This window comes from Acomys minous (assembly GCF_964271855.1).
Source record: "Acomys minous genome assembly, chromosome: 6".
Taxonomy (NCBI): domain Eukaryota; kingdom Metazoa; phylum Chordata; class Mammalia; order Rodentia; family Muridae; genus Acomys; species Acomys minous.
Window position 1 is genome coordinate 111,035,083 of NC_140487.1, and position 16,868 is coordinate 111,051,950.

Here is a 16,868-nt window from a genome sequence, read left to right on the forward strand (position 1 = left end):
AGTAAAGCTTATTTTTCTGTGAATAAGACTTATTCAATAAAGCACTATTCTTTAAAATGAAAAAAAAAAAAGCTAAATAAATAAATATGAAACTTTAATGATTACAAAGGAAACCAGCATTCTGGCTGGGAAGACAGCGCAACCAGTGAGGTCTTTGGCTGCGTTCACATCCTAGAGCCTTTGTAACAGCGATGCACACTGCTGGCCTTAGTTCCGGTGCTGGGGAAGTAGAGGCAGGAGAGCCTCTGCACCTCCCCTGGTCGGCCAGCCTGGCCTAGTTGGCGAGCTCCAGGGCAGTGAAGTGGTAGTGTTGTGCCTGTAATCCCAGCACCCAGGGGTCAGGCACAGGAAGATCACAAGTTCTAGGTCATCCTTCGCTACACGGCCAGCCTTGGCTACATGAGACCCTGTCTGAAAAAACAGAAAAACAAAAACAAAAGAAAAACCAAGCAAGTTGCTTTGGTGACGCTGGTGAGATAGGCAGCCAGGGTCAGTACTGGCACAGACCGCCTGCGGCGTCCCTGTGTGGAACAGCGCCATAATGTGCCCTGGGCCTAACAGTTCCTGCAGCCTGTCATTCCTGTTTGATGAGTTAGGCTGCCAGGCTCCCAGGTTGGACTCTGCACAAAGCTCTTGGAGCACCCCGTGACATTCCAATATTTAGAAGAATCCCTGAACGCAATAGGGCCTCAAGTTCAAGGTCCGCCTGGGCTGTGTTGTGAGACCCCTGTCTCACTCAAAACTAAACAACGATCTGGGTATGTGGCTCACTTGGCAGCGCGCAGAGGCAGGAGGATTAGGATTTAGTTCAAGACTGGGAGAGGCGAGACCCTGTCACCAACAAAACCAAAGACCTTTCTCTACCCTGGCTCTCCACACGCAGTGTCTCTGTGGGTCTCTGCGTGTTCCACCTCCCGAGGCTTTGTTTATTTGCCTAGGAATGCTTTTATGGTGAGTTCATGCTCAGAAGACAGTTTGGCTAGCTCTAGGGCTCTGGATAGAAAGGCTCTTTTTTTTTTTTTTGTCTCCCCCCTCCCCCATCCCCCCCCCCCCCCCCGCACCCAAGGACACCACCACCACCACCACTTCCTTTATCAGATGAGCGATCTGCTGGCTCTCTGTTCGTCTCGTGGCCTTTCACATTCTCAAGGTAAAACTTCTCCTACTTTCTGTGTGTGTGTGTTATGTTTGCACACATGTCTGGGTAGCACCTGCTTGCCTGGTGCCCAAGCGGGCCCGACGAGGACATCGGATCCCTTGCAACTGGAGTTACAGATAGTTGTGAACTGCCATGTGGTTGCTGGGAATTGAACCCGCGTCCTCTGGAAGAGCAGCCAGTTCTCTTAAGTACTGAGCCATCTCTCCAGGCCTGTCTTTCACGGTTTCAGTCTCAGCTTCACTGTGATGTCTGTGGGGGGAAGTTTCTTCACTTCTCTGTTGGTTATTCTGAGAACCACTGGACTCTCCTGTCACATTTGAATATTAAACCTCCATTACTTTCCTAGTGATTTCCTTATTAACTTCTTTTTGAGTTTTCTTTCTCCCTCCTCCCCCTTGTGCCCCCTCCGCCCCAGACATGGTTTCCTTGCGTAGCCTTGACTGTCCTAGACTAGCTTTGTAGACCAGGCTGGTCTCGAACTCACAGCCATCCACCTGCCTCTATCTCCCGAGTTCCCGAGTGCTGGGATTAGAGACGTGCGCCACCACACCTGGCTCTTTCTTTCTTTTTTAAAAATTTATTTTATTTTATTTTATTTTTAACAGGTTCTAAGGTAGCCCAAGCTGGCCTTGACCTCTCTATGCACCTACGGATGACCTCCACCACCTAAATATCGGGATGACAGATGTACGGCAGCGCCATACCCTGGGCCTCCCTCCTCCCCTCCACTGTGTGAGGACATGCTGTCCATCTCCTTCGTGACTTGGCTTTGCGATGGCTAGATTGTCGGTCTCAGCTGCTGTCATGGTCTGGGTCTGAAATGTCCCCGCTTTAGTTCCTGTTCTATTGCATGAGCAGAAGACGCCATGACCAAGACAACTTATAGGATACAGCATTTACTTGGGGGGCAGTATGGGGGCTTGCTTACAGTCCCATCATGGTGGGGAGCATGGTGGCACACAGGCAGGCACAGTGCTGCAGCGCTAAGAGCATATATCCTCCTGATCTGCAGACAGGACAGAAAGGGGGGGGGGGAGAGACACACCCCTGGGGGATACGGACACCCCCCTCCCCAGTGTCACACCTGTTCTGACAAGGCCACACCTCTTTTTTTTTTTTTGGTTTTTCGAGACAGGGTTTCTCTATGTAGCCTTGGCCATCCTGGACTCACTTTGTAGACCATGCTGGCCTTGAACTCACAGCGATCCGCCTGCCTCTGCCTCCCGAGTGCTGGGATTAAAGGCGTGCGCCACCACGCCCGGCAAGGCCACACCTCTTAATCCTCCCCAGTCCTTCTAACTGGGAACCAAACATTCACATATATGAGCCTATGGGAGCTGTTCTCATTCAAACCACTTGTCCTCAACAAGCTCATAGGTTTGCATACTGGGTCCTCAGCCGGGGGGGGGGGGGGGGGCAGGGTGAGGAGGGGGGGAGGGGAGGACAAGCATGGGGGGCAGGGGGGACGACACTGTTTTAGTAGGTTGTGGAACCTTTGAGTGTGTGTGGGTTCCAGCTGTCCGGCTGGTGACAGTGAGTCTCTGGGGAAGGTTACAGGCACCTCTGGCTCTGAGTGGGGCCACTCCCCCAACACCACAGATGGAGCCACACCAGGCCCACTGTTAAAATAGCTGACAAATCTCAAGAGCTCTAGAAGCTACTGAGGATGGACTCCTCCCTCGTGGTCCATGTTGGGCCCCCCCGCCCACTATTTCCCTGGTCTTGGTCTTAGGATTTAAGTTACCACATGCAAAGAGGAATTTTATTGAAGCCCATTAAGGAAAAGCTAATTCTTCCTCGTTGGAGGAGGAGGAGGAGGAGGAGGAGGAGGAGGAGGAGGAGGAGGAGGAGGAGGAGGAGGAAGAAGAAGAAGAAGAAGAAGAAGAAGAAGAAGAAGAAGAAGAAGAAGAAGAATAAGAATCATCATCTAAATTTAACCCCTGGCTCTGACATTCTAAACTACCCAAAACGGTACACTGTTGCTCCCTCCCTTGTAACTAGCTACTTTTCAAGGAGACCTACTAAAGCATCTGCAGTCAGCTTTCTGGGGCTGCCGAGCCCACATGCTGGCACAACAGGTCCCAGTTGAATATATTTAGAAGGACAGCTCATGGGGTAAAGGTGCCTGCCGCCAAACCTGACTGCCCGGGTTCAATCCCTGGGGCCCACATGAGAACAGGAGAGAACCAACTCTCAGAAGCTGTCCTCTGACCTCCACACGAGTGCCCTGGTGCACATCCTTCCCTGTGCTCCTATACAAACAAACACAAAGAAAAAACTGCATCTGGTTGTTCCTTCCTAAAACAGTAGTTTCACAATCGCTTCTGCTGCCTCAGGCCTCAGCAGTAATCTAGAGAAGGCAGGACGCTGGGCGTGGTGACGCATGCCTTTAATTAATCCCAGCACTCAGGAGGCAGAGGTGGGCAGATCGCTGTGAGTTCGAGGTCAGCCTGGTCTACAAAGCGAGTACAGGACAGCCAAGGCTACATAGAGAGACCTTGTCTCGAAAAACCAAAAAGAAAGAAAGAAAGTTCTGGGTGAAAATTTTAAAAATTCTGCCCTAAAAGTTATCACAGCAGGCCCCAGGCACAGGTGCTCCAAAGTGATGCTGACATATTTTTTAAAGATGTATTTATTAAAAAAAAAAAAAAGATGTATTTATTTTATGTATCAGAATATATCGGAGGGCATCAGATCCTATTACAGATTGTGAGCCTCCATGTGGTTGCTGGGAATTGAACTCAGGTCCTCTGGAAGAGTAGGCAGTGTTCTCAACCACTGAGCCATCTCTCTAGCCCCCATGGATGCTGGTATTATTAACTGGTTGCTGCAGACATTATCACCTCTGGTTGATAAATCGGGGACTGATAGCTCAGACACATGAAGTCTGAACCAGGTGCAGACTCAAGGGCACAGGGTGGAGTGAAGTCCCCGCTGGCCTCTCCTTTTTTCCACTCTGCCACAAGACCAGTTGGATTTCTAGAGCCTTGTGATTTCCCCATGGTACCATGGTCCTATGTCACTCAGTCTGGGGCCATTGGGACCCTGGCTTAGGGCCTTATCAGCTCAGGCATGCCTGGCAGAGAGGAGCCCCCGAGAGCAGGTCCCGGTCCAGCTGTAGGATAAGTTTTCTATCTCAGAAATAGGCACACCCTCTTTTCCTTTCTCAAACCAAGATGTAACATTGCCAGAGAGCTTTGGACCACTTGAGGACTTCTGGCCCTGCTGCCCTGCAGTCAGCCTCAGTTTCACCTGTGCTGCAGTGGGTGGGGGAGCATGGCACCACACTCCAAGGGAGTGACTGAGCTCTGTCGCTTCCCTGACATGGTGCTGCCTCCTCTGTCTACCTAGTGTCACTGTGGATCAGGGATTCCGCTGAGGACGAGGCACAAAGAACCTATCCCACCAGATCTTAAAGCCAAGATGGATTCCAGGTGGACCATATGCAGGAGGATGGAGATGGGGAAGCAGGTGGGGAGGGAGATGGGGAAGCCGGGGCCATGGGAGCCAGCTGGGAAAATGCACATGCCACTGCTGTCAGGCGGATGCAGCATAATACAGGTGCTTCAGGGGCTCCCTGCCTGTCTGTTTTTTAGACAAGGCCCTATGTATCTCAGGCTGGCCTCAAACTTACTACACAACCAAAGACAACCTTATTTTTTGGTTTTTCGAGACAGGGTTTCTCTGTGTAGCCTTGACCGTCCTGGACTTGCTTTGTAGACCAGGCTGGCCTCGAACTCACAGTGATTCGCCTGCCTCTGCTGGGATTAAAGGCGTGCGCCACCACCAGCCAGCAATGACCTTAAACTCTTGCATCTTCTGCCTTCCCTAGCTCAAACACCCTGCCCCATGCCCCAGGGCATGCTCATGTCCAGGAGAGGATTGTTGTCTGAGAAGAGCCATCATTATGGGGAGAAGGTGGAGGTGACAGGTGTGTGAGAGGGTGCACCCCCTAAGCTGGAGGGAGATGTGGTCAGTGAGAGAAGATAGTTCATAGTTCAGCCAGGACCTGTCAGTCAGTCAAAGTAAGCGTGCAGTTCTACATGGCTCTGAGTATCTGCGTGTCATCTGCAGTGCGGGGGGGGGGGGGGGGGGGGGAGGCAGGTAGAGTGAGGGGTGGGCCCAGCACCCTTGCTCCTCCCTGTTCACTTGGAGCTCATAGTGAGACACAGGTGGGTTTGTTTGTTTGTCTGTTTATAAAGACTGTTTCACTATCTAGCCTGGGCTGGCCTTGAACTTGCAGCAAGCCCCCTCCCTCAACTTCCTGAGTACTGAAATTACAGGTATGGGATATTACATCCTGCAAGACCCTAAGCAACTAGGAAAGTGCTACAAGAGGCCTTGCACTTGGCTGTGGGGGATGGGGGGTGGGGGGTGGGGCATGCAGTGTCATCCTGCTCTTGTGGATACCAGCGCCCCCTCCGGCCTCGATCAGACCTTTCCTTCTCATATAGTTTTAGTCAACTCAAGAGTGATGGAAGCCCAACACGACCACCTGGAGGTTGCCAGACCTGTAAAGGCCCAGGATGGTGCTTAGCGCTGTCACACACACAGCTGTCACACACACAGCTGTCTCCAGTCTGAGCTGCAATTCGGGTGGTGGTCAAGGGAATTAGGTGGTGGTAACGCAATCGTGAGGACCACAGACACCAGGCAAGCTTGTCTTCAAGTTCATCTCCTGGGGCCTGCTCACCACACACACCAGGAGGTGCCCTGCTCCATCCGAGAAGCCACTTAGGCACTTTGTTTACTAGAAGCCCAGCACCTCGCAGGAGCCATGGTGAGGCAGTGGTGAACCAGACACAGTCCCTGTCTCCTGGGAAAAATGTACAGCTTGCATAAAACCATGACCCAATCTGTCAGACGTTGTTTCACTTAAGATGTGAGAAGCCAAACTGCACAGAAAAGGGGCTACCTCAAGCCTCAAGCGACAGACTGCCAGGCTAAGGCGAAAGAGAGCCTGGCCAAGGCAAGGGACGCTGACTGGGTACCGCTTGGGCTTCTTTGCGCCTTTTGCAGCTCCTCAAATCACTCAACACCAAGAAGAATTCTCCTCCCACACCCCAGGGCCTCCGCTCTCAATTAAGCCCCTTTAGAGACAGAAATCACAGCCATTTCCTTCCACCCTAAGGTACCCAGAGCTGGAATCTCTCTCTATCAAGAAGCGGCTGGTTCAACATTTTGCTTGTTGACTTTGCTAAAAGCCAGGGCCCTTTCTCCCAGTCTCGTTGGGCTGCAGAGCTCCTGGGGTTTTCCCATCATAGACTACGCTAACTCAGGTCTTAAGGCTCCTTTTACCTTTCGCATGCTTTTCTTCCGGGAGTCCTGGTCGCTCCCGGTGGCTTCGTGGGAGGGGACAAGGAAACTACAAGCTTTCCGCATGCCAGAGATGTCACCCCGAATGCAACCAGCCTCGGGGTGCTTGCACCTTGAACACCTCTGTGCGCAGGTGTCTGCAGACACGCGGGAGATGCTGTTAACCTTTCAGCTACCCGTTCCCGCCAAGACTCACTCTAGGCTGGGGACCCCACGGCGTGTGTGTTGGGGGGCAGCGGCCCGTTGTCTCTGTGCTCTGTCTTTGCGCGACCCGCCTTCTGAGCTTCTCGCCCCGCGCCCTGAGCCATGCGCACCTACCCGCTCCGCACCGCCGCTTCGGCTCCTGCCGGCCGCGCTCCTCGAGCTCGGTGACCGCCGCTATAGCCTCCGGGTCCAGTTCCGACCAGTCCCGCCCAGCAGGTAACGCCCGCCCGGCTCTCCGGCGCCGCCCCGTGGTGTCCCCCTATCGCTCTCCTGCCCCGCCCCTGGTGGGAACTTCAGATCTGGCACCCCCGCAGCCATTTCTTCCAGGTCCGACTCGGGAGAAGGTAAAGGAGGAAAAAGAGACTCAGCGCAGTCCGACATTATCGGATGAGGCGAGCTGATGGAGTGAGAGTGTGGACCAGCTGTGGGATCCGAAGACCAGAGGCCTGACAGTTGGCGGATGACAGAAAGTCCTTCTGCGCGCGATTAGAAACTAGTCTTTCAACCCAGGAGTGACACACCTATAATCCCCAGGTGCCCAGGCAGCTGAGGCAAGGGGATTGCTGCGAGTTCAAGGCTGGCTCAGAAAACAAGTCAGTTTCACCTCCCCCTGAGCTATGGAGTGAGACGCTGTCTCAGATGACTCAGAGGGTAAAGTGCTGGCCTAGCAAGCATGAGGAAATTTCCTGCATCCAGTCTAAATGCCAGCTGGGGGCTGGAAAGATGTACTTCACAGAAGTTCGTTCCCAGCACCCACACCAGAAGGTTCACACTGCTTGTAACTTCAGCTCCAGAGTCTTCAGGCATCTGCACTTCAAGGCACATACCCACTCACTCACTTGCGCGAGCGCATGCGCGCGCGCGCGCGTGTACACACACACACACACACACACACACACACACACACACTTTAAAATAAAACAAATATTCAAGCATAATGAGACTGGCTGGCTCTGGTAATCTGAGGACTGTTGGTGACTTCCTGGCCATCCCCTCTAGACGAATTGGTGAGCTCCAGATTCAATGAGACTCTCGTCTCAAAAACTAAGGTGCTGGAAGCTAGGCATGGTAGCGCACACCTTTAATCCCAGCACTCGGGACACAGAGACAGGTGGATCTCTGTGAGTTCGAGGACAGCCTGGTCTACAAAGCGTGTTCCAGACAGCCAGGGTTGGTTAAACAGAGAAACCCTGCCGCAAACAAACAAACAAACAAACAAACGTGCTAGATAGATAGCTAATGGTTGCTGGTGAGAAATAGCATAGGCGCTGGGAAGTTACTCTCGCTCAGGTAGCTAACCCACCGCCCAGGCAGCCCTCATGGCAGGGGTGGGGGAGCCGGGAGGTGTAAAAGTAGAAGGACCTGATGAGAAGAAAGGAGAAAGGGTTGGAAGGGAGAGGGAAGGGGATGAGAAGGGGACAAGATGGAGGACACAACCAAAGTATATCATATGTATGCCTGGAATTGTGAAAGGATGAAAACCAAAATGAGACAAGGTAAGGAAGACAACTGAAGCCCACCCGTGCACACACATGCACACCCACGCCCTTAGGAACACACACACTACAGTAAACAGAATTCATGTTTCCCCCAGCAAAATCAGGAACAGCACCCCCCACTTTCAATCAGACTGTCTGGTTCGTCACGGTCTCCTGGGAGCCCTGAACTCTGTGGTACACAGTAGGCTCTCAGCCAGATTAAAAGAAGAGATTCTTGTACAAACGGGGAAAACAGGGGGGCTGGAAAGATGCCTCAGAGGTTAAGAGCACTGACTGCTCTTCTTAGAGGTCCTGAGTTCAATTCCCAGCAACCACGTGGTGGCTCACAGCCATCTATAATGTGATGTTGATGCCCTCTTCTGGCCTGCAGGTGTAAGTGCAGGCAGAGCACTGTATAAATAATAAATACATCTTAAAAAAAAAAGAATACCAATTTCTTAAAAACAAACAAACAAACAAACAGGGAAACTGAGGCCCAGGAAGATGAAGTGAGCCTCAAGTCACACAGTGGCTAAGTGACAGACTGGGAGTAGAGGCAATTGCCTCACCTTTTTTTATATTTTTTATTTTTTGTCATATCCAGGAAGTGACTGTGTCTGGAGATGCTTACACCCCGGCTGATATCCTTCCTCCATGGTGCCCAGTGGGAAGAGTTCTTTGTACTTTGGAAGGAAACTCCATGGTAGTGTTTGCTGACACCTGTTGATGGATATAGACAGTACCATAAGTCACTGCTTCACCAAAGGCACAAGCCAGTCTACAGGAGAGAGCCTCTCGGGGAGTGGCCACACGCCGAGACGGGGGAGCAGGGTGGAGGAGACTCCTGACTCTGAGTTCCAGTCCCGAGGAAATAGAGTGGGGCGGTATCTTAGGGCCTCTCCAGGATGCTTCCAGAAACTCTTCAGGTGCTGGGTATGGGGACAAGAGGTCAGTAGTCAGATGGTCTTGGGTTCAAATTCTGCTCCACAGTTATGTGTCCTCAGCTCGGTGCCACTATGGTGAGGACTAGAGATGAAATACGTCAAGTGATGGCTGGCTGCGGACATTCGTATTTATTCTGGGAGAAGCATGCGCACGTGCGTGTACACACGCACGCAGACACACGCATGCACACACGCGCGCACATGCGCACACAAAGGGTCCCCTCCAAGAGATCTGTTTGTCGGTGCTTCTGTCTTCCCTGGCTCCACCCATTTCACCTTTTCTCCCCTAATCCAAGCTGACACAGCGCATCAGAACAAGGTCTCACATGCCTATGCGAAGGGATGTGGGGACAGGCCCTTTCTCTCACCAATTTCATCCATAACCAGAGCCACCCCCTTAGAGCTATGCCTCTGGGCAGCGCAAGCGTAGAAGACTCAAGGTGTCCTTTACCGGCTACCATGTTCTGGCATTAAAGCCCCGAGAATGCTCCCTGTGGGTTATGGTCTTTGAGAGATGGGGTGTCAGCATGTCCTGCTTGTGGACCTCACCTCCAGTGGGGTGGGGTACAAGGTGATTCCCACAAAAGAGAGACAGCTTGAGAAGCTCTGTGAAGGGAAGACGAATGTCTCTCTCAGAACACCACGCTGGCGCGAAGGCAGTGGCTCCCCTCCACAAGACGGGGACACCAAGTCACTGCCCCAGCTTCGGAGGCTTCTGGGACAGGAATCCCAAGGCTTTGCGCACACTAGTCAGAGACTCACCATTGAGCGACACCATCAGAATCTTGACTCTCCTTCAGGCCAAAGGAGGCTTTCAAGGACTCCTGTAGTCTTCCCTGGGAGTCTGGGGACACTCCCATAGTCTGCTCTAGAGGAGTGGGAAATAAACCTGTAACTGCACATTCCCTATAGAAATGCTTCCGGGTGGTGGTGGCACATGCCATTAATCCCAGCACTCGGGAGGCAGAGGCAGGCGAATCTCTGTGAGTTTGAGGGCAGCCTGGCCTACAAAGTGAGTCCAGGACAGCCAAGGTTACACAGAGAAACCCTGTCTCAAAAAACCAAACAACAACAACAAAACAAAAAAAAAAAAAGAAAAAGAAAAAGAAAAAAGAAAAAAAAAGAAAGAAAGAAAAAGAAAAGAAATGCTTGCAGGTGACAAAGCAGGTAGAGCTCTGTGAGTTTGAGGCTAACCTGGTCTACATTGTGAGTTCCAGCTAAGGCAACATAGTGAGGCCCTGTCTCTAAATCAATCACTCAATCAATCAATCAATCAAGCAAGCAAGCAAACAAACAAACAAAAGCAGCTTTAATATTGTGTGGTGGTTGATGCTTATAATCCAGAACTACAAAGTCTGAGGCAAAAGGAGAGAGGAAACTCTGGCTGCCTTGGCTAGACACTGAGTTTTAGGCCAGCCTGGGCTACATAGTAAAACGGTCTCAGAACAAAACAAAAGATTCCAAAACAAACAAAATGGGGAGAGGAAGAAGAGGAAGAGGAGAGAAGGAAGGGGTTGGGGGTGGGGCGGGGGGGGGGGAAGAGATGTCCACTAAGAGTGCAAAGCCCCCAAATGCAGCAGGCTCCTTCCCAGTCCTGTTAGCAGAGGCTGCCCCAGTGAAGGCCCCTCAGAAAACTGGGATGCTCTGTTTTGAGACTCAGTCTGGGTGCTAGAGATGGAGCCCCAGGGCTTTGTGAACGCCAGAGGAGCAGAGCAGTCTCCCCGCTGAGCCACATCCCAGCCCAGGATTATCTCAGGATTCCCAGTCTCTCTTCTCTCAAGGCCTTGGCCTGCTGTTTATGGCTTTGACGATGGTTGCTAGGGAAACCAGCCACATGTCGCTGGATTAAAATGTAGTCTCAGTGGGGAGACAGCACAGACAATCGCAGATCCAGAGACACCCAAGTGTACATTGTATTAATCTAGTACCAGAAAGCGTGGAAGCCAAGCTTCCAGACTGATGGCTTTCTTTCTTTTTATTTTTTTAAAAATATTTTTATTAATTTATTCATATTACATCTCAATTGTTATTCCCATCCCTTGTATCCTCCCATTCCTCCCTCCCTCCCATTTTCCCCTTACTCCCCTCCCCTATAACTGTGACTGAGGGGGACTTCCTTCCCCTGTATATGCTCATAGGGTATCAAGTCTCTTCTTGGTAGCCTGTTATCCTTCCTCTGAGTGCCACCAGGCCTCCCCATCCAGGGGACATGGTCAATATGGGGCACCAGAATTCAGGTGAAAGTCAGACCCTACTCTCCACTCAACTGTGGAGAATGTCCTGTCTATTGGCTAGATCTGGGTAGGGGTTTGATGTTTACTGCATGTATTGTCCTTGGCTGGTGCCATAGTTTGAGCAGGACCCCTGGCCCCGATCCGCCTGATGGCTTCCAAAATCAATTATTTACCATTCAGTCAAGGAGATGGAGGGAACAGCAGAGGCACAGAAACTCGGGCTATGGGTCTTTCTTTCTTTTCTTTTTCATTCTTTCCATCCTCCCTTTCTTTGCTTCCTTCCTTCCTCCCTTCTAATTATTTAAGCCTGGAAAGATGGCTCAGCAGCTAAGAGCACTGGCTGTTCCTGCAGAGGGCCTGGGTCTGATTCTCAGCACCCACATGGTGGTTCATAACCACCGCTAACCCCAGTTCCAGGGCATCCCCTGATGTCCTCTTCTGATCTCTGTGAGCACCACGCATGGACATGGTGCCCATGCAAACACACAGACAACATACTCACACAGAGAGGAAAACGAGTAGCTTTAATAACAAACAGAATGTTTTTTAAAACTACGTATTAGCCTGTGTGAGTACATGCATCTGAGTGTGTATGTGCGTGTGTGTAGGTGCATACCTGTGTGCGCGTGTGTGTTGTACATGTGCATGTTATAACACATCTGTGTGTAGGAGAGAGAAACATGTTTTTGTGTTGATCCCAAGTGTGGGATGGCGAACAGACCTGTGAGAGAGCAGGATGTTTATCCCCTTAGAAGTCGAACCACTTCGTGGGGGAGCTTGGATGTTGCCAGCTGAAAACATCCTAGTAGAGAGGCTGAGAGGAGAAATATATATATGAGCCCCAAACAGGAGATTAAGGGAGAAAGAGAGGACTTGGGGTTGTTTTGGCTGTTCATCCTTGCACTTAGATGCTCCTAGAGAGAACTGCTCCAGGGAAGGCTTCAAGGCTCTGGACTCCAGCTGAGGCTTCAGGTTGCGGTTGCTCCAGGTTCCAGCAGAAACTTTGGTGGGATTGCTGGTTCGCTGAGGTCTTGCTGACTACGCCAGGAGAATCGTTCCTCAGAACTAATATCCTTAAGGTTTCATTATTGTGTTCTTTAATCTCCTTTTCCTATAGTTTGGGTTAGTCGGGTTGTAAGGGAGGTAGGCTTGTATAATAAGTTCATAATAAAATATAGTTGTTAAGAAAATTGAGCCTAAAAAAAGAAAAGAAAAGAAAAGAAAAGAAAATTGAGCCTACACCTGTGGAGCTCAGAAGGTAACTTATGGAGTTCACATGGGTTCAGGTCACCAGGCTTCCAGAACCATCTGTCTGGACCCAGGTGAAGGGTGAGGTGCCCCAACAAACCATGTGATCTCTCTGGGCCTCTGTTCTGTCACGTGTGAGTGGCTGGTGGACTGTGAAGTGTCTTAGACTCTCCCCAAAGGGGGGTTTGACTTTCACGACCACTTCAAGCAGCCTAGGCAGGCCCCTGACAACTTCCGCACTGTGTTTATGCTACGTGTTAGGAGTTTGCACAAGCTATTTGCACATTAATTCCAGGGAAAACCTGCTAGTCCCATAATGAAAGTGAGAGGCTATAAATGAAGTTTAGCCTCCAGCCAAAGGCCAAGATGACTCCTCACCGTGAGGACCTGTGGCTACATGCTGAGAAGTCAGGAGCTCTTCCTGAAAACAGTCCCATCTGAAGCCATCCAGGCTGCTGATCCGGGGAGCACCTGGGACCCCCAAGTCAGAGGAGAAAAGACACAGAGTTAACGTAATCCAGCAGCGTCTCTGCTTGCATGCTGTGTGACATCTGTCAGCTGTCCAAGCCTCTCTGGGCTTTTGTGTCCTCTTCCATCATTCATTCACTCTGTCAGTATTCACTGCGTGCCTGCTGGGTGTCAGTGATGAACACAGGAGCTGACAGCCTCTGCAGGAGCTGACGTTCCTGTGGAGGAGCCAACAAACACAATGATGCTAACGTGGGAGGTGAGTGCTCAGGAGGAGGGCAAGGAGGAGCTGGGAATGACATCTGCCTACTGCCTACACCAAAGCATTGTGGGTAGCGAAGGAGTCCATAGTGTTACTTTGTTATAGTAATGGGCAGGGGAAATGAAAACTGCAGAGTGTTGTTTCCACATTCTGTTCAGTGGGAAACATCTACTGTGGTTCTAAAGGCCGGAGGTGGAAAGAGCGATCCAGGGAGAAAGAACAGAAGATGAGGTGACTTGGACCTTCCTCCACCCCAAGGGCCTCAGTCATACTTGTCCTTTTTATTTATTTTTTTAATATTTATTTATTTATATGAGTGTTCTATTTGCATGTATGACAGAAGAGGGCATCAAATCCCATTACAGATGGTCATGAGCCACCATGTGGTTGCTGGGAATTGAACTCAGGGCCTCTGGAAGAGCAGTCAGTGCTCTTAACCGCTGAGCCATCTCTCCAGAGCCCCTGTTTGTCCTTGCTTTGTCCTTTAGTACCTCAGATTCCCCCTGGGTATGGGCTGGCAAGATGGCTCAGCAGGAAAAGGTGCTTGCTGCTAAGGCTGAAGGCCTGACTTTGATCTCTGTGACCCACATGGAGGAAGTAGAGAACTGCTCCCACAAATTGTGCTTTGACCCCCATGCGCACACTGACATGCCACACACAATAAACATATACTGGGCAAGGTGGCATATAACTTTAATCCCAGCACTTAGGAGGCAGAGGCAGGCTGATCTCTACGTGTTTGAGGCCAGTCTGGTCTATAGAGTGAGTTCCAGGACAGCCAGGGCTACACAGAGAAACCTTGTCTTGAAAAACCAAAATTAGGGGCTGGAGAGATGGCTCAGCAGTTAAGGGCACTGTCTACTCTTTCAGAGGTTCTGAGTTCAGTTCCCAGCAACCACATGATGGCTCACAACCATCTATGCCCTCAATACCCTCTTCTGGAATGCAGGTGTACGTGTGTGTGTGTGTGTGTGTGTGTGTGTGTGTGTGTGTGTGTGATAAATAAAATCTTAAAGAAAAACCAACAAAACTCCAAATAAATAATTAAAAAGAGAAAAGAGAGACTTCGTCTCAAAAAACCCAAATCATGTATGTATGTATGTATGTATGTATGTATGTACGTACGTATACATGTATATATGTATGTATGTATATATTTAGAATCCCCTGGGAGGAGCTGGAGGAACGGCTCAGCTGTGAAGAGCTCTGTCTGCTCTTCCAGTGGACCTGGGCTTGAACCTCAGCTCCTTCATGCCCACTCATTTTGTTTGTTTGTTCATTTTGGTTTTTCAAGACAGGGTTTCTCTGTGTAGCCTTGGCTGTTCTGGACTCACTTTGTAGACCAGGCTGGCCTCGGACTCACAGTGATCCGCTTGCCTCTGCCTACCAAGGGCTGGGATTAAAGGCATGCGCCACCACTGTCCGGCCATGCTCACTCATAAGCAGCTGTAATTCACATTCTAACACCTTGTACTGGCCTCCACAGTACCAAGCATGTGCTCGGTGCACAGGCATCCATGCAGGCACTGATACACACTTAAAACATGAAACTTTCCTGGGCACACACTGAAAGACTTCAGAGGCCACAGAGAAACAGGCCTCTGGGGCAGGGCAGCTGGTCCTAGCTTGAGATTAGGCGGTGCTAATTAGTATGTCACTAGAGTTGAGGCTGTAAAAAGGGAGCCACTGCCCACAGGCTGGCACCCAGGGCTGCTGGCACTCAGGCCTGAACTTTTCCACACTCAGCCCGTCACCTGGTGTGTCATAGCACTGAAACCCTCCAGGGTCCCCCCTACCTCTCACGTCTCTCCCCACCTTCCTGAAGGCTGGGATGCTTCTCTCATCTGAGGGATGAAAAGCTGACGGCTCTGGGATGGGCATACAGCTCAGCTAGTAGAGGGCTTGCCTAGGATGCACAAAGGCTGGGGCTCCATCCCCAGCACCCTAGAAGCTGTCTCAGTCTAGCACCTAATGATGCATTCTCAGAGAGCTGGTCCTCATGGTTAATCCGTTGTATTCCCAATAAACAAGACTGTATAGATTTACAAGGTTATAGAAGCGTTGCAATAGAGAAACTTTTAATTTTTCTGAACATTTCAGACCACAAACTTCCCCTAGATAATATAGGTCTTAACCCCGCCCTGTGTGGTTTGAACGAGAAGGCCCCCCATAGGCTCATCTATTTGAACGCTTAGTCACCAAGGAGTGGCCCTGTTTGAAAAGGAGTAAAAGGATTAGGCGGGAGGTGTTGGCTTGCTGGAGTAGGTTTGTCGGTGCGGGTGGGCTTTGAGGTTTCCAAAGTCCACAGCAGGCTGTGCGTGCATGTGTGCGTGCATGCGTGGGTGTAGGCGTCTATCTCTGTCTCTGCCTCTGTCCCTGACTCTTCCTGCTGCCTGCAGATCAGGAGGTTAGAACCCTCAGCTCCTGCTCGGGCACCACGTCTGTCCACAGGCCACCATGCTCCCCATCATGATGGCCATGGACTAAGCCTCAGTTTTAACTGCTTTCCTTTATCAGAGTTGCCTTGGTCACAGTGACTCTTCACAGCAACAGAACAGAGACCAAGACACCCCTCTTAAAGAGCTAACCCACTAGGTGGTTCTATTCCTAGGCTCTCTGTCTCGGAAGACCAGAGTGGGCTTAGCAAGACTCTGCATCTTCAATGTGGCAGCCAGCAAGCGTTTCTCCTACTCCATCAGCACCACACACAGCCCACGTGTACCTCTCAGCTCTGACAGTGGCTGTGTCTGGTGTTAACTGAAGTCTGACACATGCTGATAAACTTTTTGGGGGGGTTTTTAAAAAAAGATTTATTTATTTATTATTATATATACAGTGCTCTGCCTGTGTGTATACCTGCAGGCAAGAAGAGGGCATCAGATCACATTATAGATGGTTGTGAGCCACCATGTGGTAGCTGGGATTTAAACTCAGGACCTCCAGAAGGGCAGTCAGTGCTCTTAACCTCTGAGCCATCTCTCCAGCCCCAATGCTGATGAACTTTTAAGTCAGTTTATTTTTAGGAGGATAACTTCTCAAGTTAGATATTTTGTTTGTTTGTTTTGTTTTTGTTTTTTGAGACAGGGTTTCTCTGTGTAGCCTTGACTGTCCTGGACTCACCTTGTAGATCAGGCTGGACTCAAACTCACAGTGATCCGCCTGCCTCGGCCTCTCGAGTGCGGGGGATTAAAGGCGTGCGCCACCACCACCCCACCTGTTTTGTGTGTTTTAGAGGCAGGATTTCACATAGCCCAGGCTGGCCCCAAACTTGTATATAGTTGAGTGTGACTTTGAACTCCTGATTCTCCTGACTCCAAAGAACTGAGATTTTAGGTGTGCACTACCATGTCTAGCCCCAGTCTGTACTGTTTTGTTATTTTCAGACACAGCTTCATGTAGCCGACTGAAGTCAAACTTGCTGTGTAGCGGAGGATGACCTTGAACTCCTGATCTTTTCTCCTCCCGAGTGCTAGGATTTTAGCACTGTACCATCCAGCATGCCTGGCTTTATGGGTGCTGGGGATCCAACACAGGGTCTTGTGCAAGTTAGGAAAG

General features: G+C 50.6%; 1 protein-coding gene across 3 annotated transcripts in view; it reads right to left on the reverse strand.

Moving 5' to 3' along the window:
* Positions 1-6,879, reverse strand: part of NCMAP (non-compact myelin associated protein) — a 28,690-nt gene extending 21,811 nt beyond the window's left edge. For 2 of the 3 annotated variants that reach the window (XM_084788377.1, XM_084788378.1), the window contains exon 1: positions 6,794-6,879. The gene's annotated coding sequence lies outside the window, so the exon portion shown is untranslated. Of the gene's footprint in view, positions 1-6,671 lie in introns of all 3 variants that reach the window. The other variant, XM_084788379.1, reaches the window with a different exon arrangement.
* Positions 6,880-16,868: the final 9,989 nt, after the last annotated feature.